The sequence below is a fragment of the Ochlerotatus camptorhynchus genome, unplaced genomic scaffold (genome assembly GCF_037179485.1).
Source record: "Ochlerotatus camptorhynchus isolate MF236.1 unplaced genomic scaffold, CSIRO-AGI_Acam_v1.1 ptg000150l, whole genome shotgun sequence".
In the NCBI taxonomy this organism is placed as follows: Eukaryota; Metazoa; Arthropoda; class Insecta; order Diptera; family Culicidae; genus Ochlerotatus; species Ochlerotatus camptorhynchus.
Genome location: NW_027040640.1, coordinates 4,084,375 through 4,097,110, shown reverse-complemented (window position 1 = coordinate 4,097,110; position 12,736 = coordinate 4,084,375). Strand labels below are relative to the sequence as shown.

The window sequence follows — 12,736 nt, the reverse complement described above, 5'->3', positions numbered from 1 at the left end:
TCTTTTGGTTTGCCAAATCCGAACTGTCGTGCCTTCCGCTTAACCCCTGCTATTAAATGTTGCACAGCGGTTTCATCGACCTTATTCGCCGCCGAACGCCAGTTAGATTTAAACTGCTGCTCGTTTTCCATGGATTTATTAGTTTTTTTGAGATTCCGTTTGACCAAGGCCCAATACCGTTCGATAGGGCGGAGTTCTGGGCTGTTGGGAGGGTTGTGGTCTTTGGGTACCACGTTATTCGCATCGTACCACTCGATTGCCTTTTTATCATAGTGGCAGCTCGCCAACTCCGGCCAGAATAGCACAGGTCTATTATGTTGCTTTAGGAATGGTAGCAGCCACTTTTCCAGGCACTCCTGGACGTAGATCTCTTGATTGATGGTTCCCATAGTAATGCAAATGCCACTTTTTAGACCACACGTGCATATGGCCTGCCAGACGAGATATTTTTTCGGGAACTTCAATAGTTTTGAAAATTTCAGCCACCTTCCCTTTTCCTGTCCCGGAAGCTGCTTGAAATCCGCCTTCACATAAGTTTCGTCGTCCATGACGACACAGTCGAACTTTGTGAGCAGATTCGGATACAGCTTTCGGGACCGCTGCTTTGCCGACGTGTTTTGTTTGTAATCTCGGTTCGCCACCTTCACCTTCTTACACGTCGACAACCCGGCTCGTTTCTTGGCCCGCTGCACAGTAGTATGGGAGACATTGAGCTTGCCAGCAACGTCCCGGATTCCGCTTATATTTCACCGCCACCTTCTCAGTCGTCGCTGCCACGTCCGGATTACGATTGCCGCCACTTCTAGACTCCCTGGCGGTCGACAGACGCTCCCTAAACACTTTTAAAACGTTTTTTACAGTCGATTTGGCCACATCCAGCAATTTTGCCAACTTGGCGTGTGAGAACGTCGGATTCTCTTGCTGCGCGAGCAAAATTTTGACACGCTGCTCAACTTGCTTGCTCATTTTGAAAACTGGAGAGCAAACGGTGAAAACTCAACATAGCAACCATTGTATATACACTCAACTTCCAAATTTCAGGTTTTTTTTAATGAATTTTTAACAGAAATACACCAATTTGAAGTTGACCAATTTTTGCGCGTTCCAGACTTTATTGCAGGTATACCATTCTACCGTTGATTTCACGTAATGGCAAGACGCAATAACTTGCCAGAACACAACAGGATCCTTGTGGCTTCGAATCATGGGTAGAAGTCGGTTTTGTATATTTCGCTGTTCATCGAAGCAGTTGTGATGAAAGGTTGCGAAATCTTACCGCAGGCACAAACAACTTGCCAGACCATAGCTTTCTTACCAAACATTTCAAGTTGAATGTATTTTTCAGACTGGTCAAATACTTCCCCTTCTCGCATCGTATAATATTGTGGCCCGCCATGGATTTGTAGTACAATTTCACGTAGGTTTCGTCGTTCATGATTATACAGTTCGAATTCCCAGCAAGCACCGTATCGTACAGCATTCGCACTCTGGTCTTGGTGTTTCTTGTTTTGGACTCCGTTTCGGCTGCTTCTGCGTCTTATAGGTTCGAAGATTCAAACGTTCTTTAGCACGATGAACGTTTGATTTCTACGTGCCAACTTTTTGGTCACATCCCGCTCTGAAAGCTCCTTCTTTTGCTCGAACGCCTCCAGTATAAGTTTATCCAAACGAGGGTTAGCAGGACATTTTCGGTTTATCCACAAACGAGTTATCCTCACTGAAATTTCTGATCGCTGTTCGCACGGCTTTCTCACTTACTTTGTCTATTTTTGCCAACTTTCTTAAGTTTTACGTGAAACAAATCAAAGCAAGGTGTTGCGCAAAGTGGTACCTTACACTTGGAACATTGAATTTTGGACCTCTTATTTTTAGCCTTTGAACTACATAGGCGACAACGACGATAGGTAGTCAACTGTTCCAGTTTATGACTTCCAACATCTGAAAAGCGTAGATTATCTGGTACTCCTTCTTTTTGATAGTTTGAAGACATTGTAGGCTTGTAGAATATCTTGGTTCGCTTTGTAGGCTGCGCTTCCTCGAAGTATAGTTAACAACAAGGTCTCGTGATAACTTCAACCTGAACTGCAGCTGAGTCACGTGATTTCGCACATGGTTGTTAGATGCATACAACAAGTATGCATTCGTAATAGCCAAATCAATGCAGAAATTGAAAATCCGCAGCCACCACCTCTGGCTTCTTCTACCGACCCTATACGAGCTTCTCTTTTGATCAAACCGATCAACTCCGCCCATCCGCTTTGTGTATTCCTGAACCGCTTTCGGACATACGATGGTTTTTCTGGTACCATCATGTTGCTTCCTTTCACAAGTAGCTGTCGCGGTTTTAGGATGGAATGCTGTAGTCAACATTGTTACCATTTTGGAATCTTGCCACATTACAAAAGCAACGTTTTTCTTCAAGCGCCACTTGTACTCCCCTCTCAGGAAACGCTTTCGCCTTTTCGGTTAGGGCTTTCTTTTGTACTTTTTTAGTAGTACAGGTAGGTCCGATCTACTACTGTTCACTGTAGCCGTTGCATAAATTCCGTGATCATATAAGTATTGTAATATACCGTATGAGGCGAAGAAACTATCAAAGGTCACATGACCTTGAAATCCTTCATCAATTAGTTTCTGCGTTAGATTCTTGACTACATTGGCCCCTAGGCCTATAGTAGGAGACTTGTCATCGCGTTTGCCAGTATAAATATCAAACTCAAATACGTAACCAGTCTCACTGTCGGCTCTTGTCCACACCTTATAGCCTCTCTTGATAGGTTTTAGTGGCATATATTGTTTCAATGTCGATCGCCCTTTGAACAGAATCATCGATTCATCAATCGATTGCGATGATGTGGACTGTACTGCAGTGTTCAGTAAATCAAGAAGTAGACGAATCTTGTACAGTTTGTGAAAATGATCTGAATTCCTTGGAGGCATCATACGATTATCATTCAGATGCAAATTCTCTAAGATTTTTTTGAATCTCTTGCACGGCATAATGGAAGCAATATCGTCCGTACGGAAAAATGGATCACTTGACCAGTACAAATCAACACTTGCAAAAGGCTTGAGACCCATCATAATGGTAATCCCTAGAAAAGCTTTGATTTCTGCTTCAGATACCGGTTCCCAGTGTCGACTTTGCTGTTGGTCTGCGTAGATGTTAGTTTGGGTAACTATAAGTTTCAAAATGTCATCGTCGAAAAACTGTGCGAAATAGGCTACAGGTCTTGCATTTCCCGGGACTGCATTCAAGGCTTGCAAACCAACATTATCAAAATTGGCTGTATTGGGATCCTGGGACCAATCGCCTTTTTTCCAGTCAACTTCATCATCGTCTGATTGGTCCACTTGGGAAAAATCTTCGCTTGATTGATCGTCATCCGATTCATCTGAAGCTGATGTTTCGGATAATGCTTGAGTCGTTGGCTTTCCTTATAAATCGGTAACATATATAAACGATATCAGATATGATCCAACAATATCATATAAGGTTAGCACAATGACCCGAATAAATGATTAGACACTTGCAACTGTTTTCAATGCGGGTAATCGTGCGTGGGTGAGGAATCGCTTTTAAATGCTTACGGTTGTGATAACCCGAAGAACACCGTTGTGGTTCATCAATGGATGTGTGCCGTTCAGTCCCACTGCCCTTAGCAGCATCATCTGAATCATCACTTCCAGCGAGAATATCGATCAGAGATGTATCTAGCTTGCTCAAGGTAGAGAGTTCCGAAACAGCTTCCAGTTCATCATCGGACACATCGGGATTATCAGGTAGTCCACAAATTTTCGCCAGCTCTCTTTCAACCTCGTCATCCGACTCTGTGTACGGTATGTTCGACATACTTTTAGCTGAAACGTAAAATAGCATGTAACAGTATTGCGAGCATTTTTCATTGTAGAAAACTGAAACATTTGACATGAACTACAGATCAATGTTTGAAAAAAGTACATGATCTAAGAAAGGAGTTCCAAAACAGTATATTTCTATTGAAAAACTTACCGACTTGTGGGATTTGTAATGAGTTTTAGCTGATATTCGTATTTCCGCTCGAAAATTGCGGTTTGTTTACACAAAAATGACTCTCAAATACTCAGTTTCCACTTGTTCGGGCTCAAAAAAAATTAGTAGTGTTGCCAGATATCAGAAGTAGCCAATGCACGGAAAAAAAACTGCAATGGGATTGTTTGTGTGGAAAAAAAATACAGATTGTTGGTGGCAATATAGTTGCCACTGCCTTCTAAAGGGTTAATGTCAATCCGGGTTCTGTACACCATTCGTGCACAATATTTCGACGTTGTTCTGATGAAAGTCCACGCATTTTGAAACACATTGTTGGAAACAATTAAACCACTGCACATGTACTGAGAGATAAAGGTAAACAACAGGATGAAGCCATAAAAATGAACCAATAATAAATTATTGCGCAATGGCAGCGGTTTCTGACTGCGTCCATACATTTTGGAGCAGTCTTTAGTACAATAGCAGGCTTGTTTGAAAATATTCCATCTGTCAAATTAAAGTGAAAATTCACCAAATCAGTGGAAACATGTCAGAAGGATATAACTCTAAATGTAAACAATGACGCTGAACGTCTTGAATGATCACACACCCACGAAATCTGACTACACTAGCTCATAGAACAAACATTTCTCTGTCAGATAATTTAGTTAGTTTGAGTGGGTCCAAGTCATTGTTTACGTTTCGAGTTAGACCCTTCTGACATGTTTCCCCTGAAATGGAACACAGCCTCAAATACAGCCTCAATGCGGTTTTGTCAACATCTGGGCGTATAGCTTCCGGGCACGTGATTTTCCTACCGTATTCTGTCGTTCATCGCGACTTTGTACGTGTGTAGTCCTTCACGTGTTTTCTCATCTTGCACGAAAGCTTTGCAGTTTCTTCGCCACATCTCTAACTGAACTGTTTGGATTCCTCTTGAACGCTTGAACTACCGGCTTGTGAACTTTTACACTATACGGAGATCCATTTTGGCTACTTTTTCCTTCCGATCGATGGTCAAACGTTCGTTGTACCGATTTAAAATACGGCTTACCGTAGATTGTACCATTCCAAGCTGCCTGCTGATGGCACGATGAGAGAGATCGGGATTTTCGAGGCACGAGCGCAAAATTTGTTTGCGCCGTTGCTGTTCTTCGGAATCCATCTTCGCAACGATTTCACGGCTGCTAGTGAAGCTTACAAAGTGTAAACAATACACATTGAACTAATTGAACCCAAAGTTTCAATAGAAAATACCCAATGGGTAAAAAGCTACAGACAACAATCAATACGAAACTAACGATTTTAAATTGACTCACTACTTGACTAGCCTATTGGTCCCAAGCAAACGATTAACGTATCCCATTCTAGTAGAAATTCTAGTACTACGCAATGTTTGTTTTGATTCGCTATGAAAGTATGACAGATAAAATGAGGGGTTATTGGTTTTTCCTATGTTTCAAGGGGTGAATCGATTAGCTTGGGACCGAAGAGAGTACCAGAGCTGAGCCAAAAAGTTGAGCACGTTATTTCGGGACCTTCTAGTCTTAGAGTTACCTCTATGCTACAGATGCAATTTGATTCCGTACACCCTTCAGCATCACTAATCATCTTGTTATCAAATTTTCCATGTGATTTTATCTTTCGCATGATGAGTTTTGACTCACGTCAGATTCTGGTCACTTCTTCGGGGATGCGTGTGTGACCATTTTGCTCTGGAGACTAAATTTGATCAAAAGTGATCTTCTTTTGATGTCTCATATGGTTAGATAGGTCGTATGATTAGTTTTGACTCAAATAACATTCTGACCACGTCCTCGAAGGCATTCGGAACATGTCGGATGTAGTTATTAGGATCTTGGCTTTTCCAATGACATATTTACCATTATATTGGCGACACTACCAGCACTCTCTCGCAACATGTTTTGTGACTCTCTGAAAGAGACAACACGTGGTTATTTAACGGTTAAACGCGGCAATTTTGAATTAAACCGTTGGAAGCTTGACCTCAGACCTTAATAACGTGTTCGCTGTATATTGCAGAAATTTACATGAATTTTTCAAACGGTGTGGGATTGGAGTATTGTCAATATAGCCAATCTTCATTAAAAAACACAAACGTTCTCAACTTTTTGGCTCAGCTCTGGTACTATCTTCGGTCCCAAGCTAATCGATGCACCCCTCGAAGCATAGAAAAATCCACGAACCCCTCATTTTATCTGTCAAACTTTCATAGCGAATCAAAACAAACATAGTGTAGTACTAGAATTTCGACTTGCTTGGGACTAATCATAGTGTTTGATGGTTTTGACAGTGCCTGTTTGTTTTGTTCTACACTTGTACACTTTTCCAAAGTAAAAAAAAAATATCCAGGTCCCAAATCCACGAGTGCGAAATTGTGTTCGTAGGTATTTATATTTTTGTCAGCCTTCAACAACAACCGAAAAGGAAACAGTTAACCGTGTCGTCGATGAAATGAAGGTCAACGCTGATCGTGTTGAGGCTTCGCCGAACGCCTCTATGTTGGCCGCTCAGGTCTTCATTTCGAAGTGGAAGCCGCTGGGAATCACCTCTTTGAATATTGTACTGCGTGCCACCGGTGGTAACCGCCGCCCCCAAGACCAGATGCTCAGTTCACTATGCGTGTTCTGGCCCGTTGGTACTCTCTTCGGTCCCAAGCTAATCGATGCACCCCTCGAAACATAGGAAAATCCACGATCCCTTCATTTTATCTGTCAAACTTTCATAGCGAAACAAAACAAACATAGTGTAGCACTAGAATTTAGACTGGAATGGGGTACGTTAATCGATTTGCTTGGGACCAATAGGCTAGCCAAGTAGTGAGCCAATTAAAAATCGTTAGTTTCTACCGGTTGGTATTACTTTGTATTTCGTGATTATAATTGAACTTTTTACTGCCATTAACTGCCATTATTATGATTACTTCAAGGGGCTGGTCACTCCGCACAGTGTGCCAAAAATACAGATAGCCAAAAGTCACCGCAGTATGCTTGCGGGATGAGAGAGGTCATTAAAGCGATGACCGTTGCCAACTGTAATCTGGGGGTACCGGAAGGATCGAACTGTTCAAGGATCTGGTGCGGAAGGCTTTTGGTGTTTCAGAACAGTTTGATCGAAGTTGGGAAGGGGGTGGCTTCGTTCCGGAAGCTGATTGAAAAGATGACCATGAAGGGACTGCTACTGGTCATAATGCCGATTCGGAATGTGATTGGTGAGTTGGTTAGTGGGGCGAGCGAGACCCTGAAGGAGCAAGTGAAGGGAACGTTGATGACGTTGGTAAATCGATTTGGGGCGGGGAGATTCATGATGGAGCTGAAATCACAGCCAAAGGAGGTTAAGTGGAATAGTAAGATGTTGATTGGTCAATTGTTGGACTTGTAGGTGAGCATCTGAAAGCCGACATCGCTGAACTGGTTGAAGGATAGGTATAGCTCTCGGACAAGACCCTGGTAACCCAGCACTTGAAATAGAATATTTATAGGCTTGGCGGAGAAGAAGTCCCGGCGAAGTGTAAAGTCTCACCGGAATGATCCAATTTCCTCCAGCCATATGTGATAAAAACACTGATGCACTTTGGTGGGCCACTTGGCCAGTTCTGAAGACTAGTCCAACGAAGGTCGATAGTCGTGGAGATTAAACTCGATATCGAGTTATAGAGCCATAGTAAAAATGGTTTTCATGGCTACTGTCATAACGATTTCTTGTGATAATTCTATAACTCGATAATTCTTTAACTCGATGGTCCCTTCAACATCGAGATGTAGAGAGTTCACTGTATTTCATATTTTGGTAAAAATATCGCAAAAACGAATGTCTAATTTTTAGTCGTGTGGCTAAGAATGCCACCCTCTTAGGCTCTGAAAGATTTGGTGTAATTTTTATTAGCTTTTGTTTAAAATTTAACAGATGGATCCGAGCGTGGTTATTTCTGACAGATAAGAAGTTAAATTTTAACAACCATGCCTGAGTTCTACTCGAAAACCGATCAATCAGTAACACAGGGATTTTCGAACAAAATAAATAACTTTCGAAATGTCACTTTTAACCACGAGTTAAATTTAACTCGGCAAATGGTTCAAAGCCTTAGAGAAACAATGTTTGGAAGTCATTAATGCATCTTAGGTAGGGTACAGTATAAGAGAGGAGCGGATTCAAAACAAACTGCCTTGGCAACCTATGCTTTGACAGTTCGTTTGGCTCAAAACCAACCCCCTACAATGCTATCCAGTTCTCAAAACTGCCGAAAACATCAGCACCAACCATGTAACATTGAATGCGGCAAGGTTGCAACAAATGTAATGCCTGCAAAACCATTCTTACTTTCCCGCAATGGCCAATCAAAAATTATTTAGTTGTTTTCGAATTGACGAGTACAATTTGCGTGAATCATCCTTCCTTTAACGTTATCTAGAGAACTCTATATATTTTCCGCAACGCGGTGCGACATGTTCCAAGCTTAATCATAGAGGAAAAGGAGGAGCTGTCAAATTAGCACCAGAGCACCAGAGAAACTCGGCTTCACAACTCGATCGCAGATGACAGCCCGAACAAAGTCCAGCTTCAAAATGACAGCAAATTGAAATCAAGTTTTGATATCAACATCAAACTGAAATCATAATTTGATTTCAGTTTACGCATTTGACAAATTTGATTCCAAATTTTGTTTTCATTTTGCTGTACATTTGCTCTTCAAAAATATGTTGTTGCGGCTTTGTTTTCATTGCCTTAGCATAACATCAAATTGAACACTTTTTTTTTTTGTTATCAACAGGGTTTTCAGTTTGCTCTCACTGATAACAGAAAAAATTTCAATGTGACGTCACAGGAAGATTTTTTGCTCTCAATTTTGATATTTTAACCGTTAAAACGACCAAAACGACAACAACATGAGTAATCATTATCAGCGCCCTCTCTAATGCTATTGAACTGAGGAATTGTGAACTGAAATGTTGCCTTGTGACTCTGTATATGTTGCTGAATTACGTTCAGAGCCCAATACATTTATGTTATCTTATTATCAGCTGGAATTTCCACGTGGGTCAAATACTGGAGCTAGTGTCAAAACTGGCTCACCTACCCTACTGGCTATTTGGTGGTAGCGGATGGCAAGCTATGCGGTATATTCGGACTCAAAATCATCGTTGATTTTGTTGATGGACTCTGGTGAAGGTGAGGGTGGAACGTTCAAAAAGTAGTCAACTCAAATTTAGTGCATTTCTGCTTAGTGTGCACTTTAAAAAATAACAAACGTTTATTTTCGAAAGTGCGTGTCTACGAAATCTCTTGCCATTTTGGTTTTGAAATTTTGCATTCAGTTTTTACGATGGCTATCAAACAAGAGAACCCAAGGGGTAGATCACTCCGCACACCAATCTTGGGACAACATTTTTCTCAGTGTACCGCTGGTGTGCCGGCAGTGCCGGACATAGAGCAAGCTTCGATTTTTTTTAAAATGCGAATAGTATGGTATACTTGACAACCCGGTATTTCGCAATCGCAACGGCCCCGAAAATGTCGAATATCGTGCTCGCCTGATTGCATTCTGACGGCGGTCGGCGTAGACGAGGAAAGCATCTACAGATAATCAACCTCGCTGAAGACCTCGCTGCATGGATACGAGCTGACCGATACGATAACGGTGCTGTGCGAAAAGTCAATCTTTTTCCTGACCAGCAAGAAGAAGGCCGAGGACGGTGAGGGCATTCCGTCGCTGAAGCTGTTGGTTCGGGAAAAGAACGACAAATACAAGGCCAATTTTGAAAAGCTGCTGGAGGCGAATAAGGGATCCAAGGATGGCAAAACGATGGGCGTTTTCCAAGGAAAACTTCCCGAGTGAATTCTGTGAATCGTAGCGAGCCTTCATCAGACGGTAGACGTATGCAACAAGTACCTCAAGGATCGCATTATGGAGATTATGGATGCTGATAAGAAAGTAAAACATGTTAAACTGTCGGAGGGTGTCGAGCAGGCAAATACAAAAGGTACGTCTTCGGTGTGGATACCAACTAGTTGGACATGTGCTACCCGGCGAGTCAAGTGGCAATTACAGCTTGAAATTCATTGCATTCAGCGACAAGAACTATCTGCACTTTGGATGGATTGATCATCTGTGCTCTGGGTGCGCGTTACAAGTCCGACTACTCCAATGTCGTCCGAACGTTGCTGGTTAATCCGACGGAAACGATTCAGAAGCACTACATCTTTCTGCTCAATCTCGAAGAGGAACTGCTGAAGGTGATGATTCCCATCAAGAAGCTCTCGGAGGTTTTCGACGTCGGAATGGTTTATGCTTGGAAGAAGGATTCCAAGCTAAGACGTTCGATTTTACCATCGGGTTGGAGTTCCGGGATAATTAGATCGTAATACCATAACAAGTGAAATCCGGTTTAAAAATTGTAAGTTAATTAGGTTGAGTTGAACAATAAAAATTCCGTGTGATTGTGCCGTGAAAATTAGTTCGGCATTGTTCAAATGCGTTTGGTTTGGTAGACGACCAATTGCTTCTTCAACCTAATTAACTTTCAATTTTTTTAAAATTTCAATTGTTCATTTATTTCATCTTGTAAGATGACACACATCCGAAAATAAAACTACTCTTTTACTTATTTCTAATTCAAACTGAAATCTCACTTCAAGTTTACATACGTCGCATCGGTGGTAAGGCCTTCACCGCCATCGAAGTATATCCACCGTTGCCCTATTAGTTGGACCAGGAGTTCTTGATTAGCCAGTAATCTTCTCCTTGAGTTTTCCGTATCCAACCGCCACCATTGCATGATCCAATCCATCCAACATACACTCCATTTTCGTAGCAGCTAAAAGACTTGTGACCGGCATCGATAGCAATCGACAGCCCTCGGAAGTCAACATTTCGAATTTAAATGTGAACCGAGAAGTGAATTTCTGGTCTGAGTTCCTCTAGTATATTCAATTAGAGTATGTATCTGAAATACACAGTCAAACAGCACGTAATGTTGTAACCAACTTCAATGACAGCTGTCCAGCAGTGCTCTCATTTTATTTAATGAACAATCCAATGTCTACGAGATTGTGCCGAAGGATGTGCCGAAGGATGTACCTAAGCTGTGCCGAATCTACTTTCGGCACACTGTGCTGAGTGACTTACCCCTTAAGAGAACCAGTATTTTAATATTCTGCACGCGCATTCGTTAAAAGCAGATCTTTCTTGTTGAAGGCTTTCTCGACAATAATTGTATACAGAAACGGAAAGGCGACTTAGACAAAACAAAATCTGTCGAAGTTTTTAAGAAAACTATTTGGTCGGGCAGGTGATTTGCACTGGTGAGCTGTAAAGTAATTATCTTTGTGACAGCTGGCATCATCATCCAGAATATTTACGTGAGCGAGTGTTTGAACATATGTGTATTACATTTTATTAGAAACCACTGATTCCTTATGCTGTATTGGCCTGATCTCGCGCCTTGTTATTGCGACGTAAAAATTGTATGAAACCAACAACGTTGCCAAAAACTAGAACTTTCCAAATTAATTATGCTTCGGCTATTTTAAAAATATTGAACAATCATCACGAGCAATTCTCAAGAATGGTCCCGAATAAGTTGATAATACGTAAAATAATCAAACCAAAACGGCATACACTACCGATCATAAGTTTAAGGACACCCCCAAAAAACCATGCAAATATGTTTTGTTCAATGATCTCTCATTTTACGTTCAATTTTCGATCTCCAAAGGTCATTTGAATGGTATTTACTTAATTTAACAATACAATAAGGTTGTGCAAAACTAAATAGAAGATATCAACCGCAAAGTCCGTGAAATCGTATTTGGTAAAGCAGAGAGTGAACTCAACAATATCAGAGCTTCATGTAAGAATAAGGTGCCAGAATGACACAAAACAGATGATTCATATATTAACATTATTTTCCTGCACTTAATTTTGTGTGACTACTTTTTGCTCGTTCCACCCTTTAAGAATACCGGAAATCTCGCGCAAGACGAGAAAAGGGCCTATAATTGTTAATAGATTCTCTCTTTCGCGAATAAACCGACTGCAAATGAATTTCCCATTGAGGGTGTTGTTTCAGGCGCAAGCTAACATCATCTTCTGTCGAACTGTGCTGCGAGCTTAGCAAGAAATTCGTTTATGTAGCCGTAGTAAACCAAATAGAAAGTTGATTAAGAGAATCGACCAACGAGGATATGCCCTTTTTAAATGATGCGCGTTATTTAATAACTCATAAATGGAGAATTGATTTCCAATGTAATCCCAACCATGTTGAGATTGTTGTCACCGATATCGCGGATTCATTAGCCAAAAATGGGTCATCAAGATCATCACTGGTTTTCCTGGTTTTTAAGGACGTGATTCAATACCTTAAGAAATATAAAGCGGAAGCAACAGATAAGTGGTGTCAAGAATATTCAACAGAGAAAGGCAAAACATTCTACGAAATACAAGGAAAGTTTTTGTATATACCGTAGTATACCAGATTGGACATATGTTGCTCAGATGTCAAATTATTAAATAGACTGATTAGCGGTCATGACTATAGTCGCTATATTTATACTGCGGCGGATAGAATTTCTCAACTCAGCATTTATAAACAAAACGTTGATTATTCTTTCCTCGCCAATCGAACGCAAATTACCAGCATTATCGGATAGGGGAGACTTTCCCCAACCCAAAGGTGGTGTTAGTTTGCGTAGGAGACCGTTGAG

The 12,736-nt window shown here is 41.2% G+C and overlaps 2 protein-coding genes across 4 annotated transcripts in view; one reads left to right on the top strand and one right to left on the bottom strand.

Annotated features, from left to right (window-relative positions):
- Nucleotides 1-12,736, bottom strand: part of LOC135701176 (zinc finger protein 84-like) — a 271,564-nt gene that overhangs the window by 69,560 nt on the left and 189,268 nt on the right. The window lies entirely within an intron of this gene.
- The window catches only part of Myo61F (Myosin 61F), a 177,064-nt gene that overhangs the window by 147,849 nt on the left and 16,479 nt on the right, over nt 1-12,736 (top strand). The gene's annotated exons all lie outside the window — the stretch shown is intronic.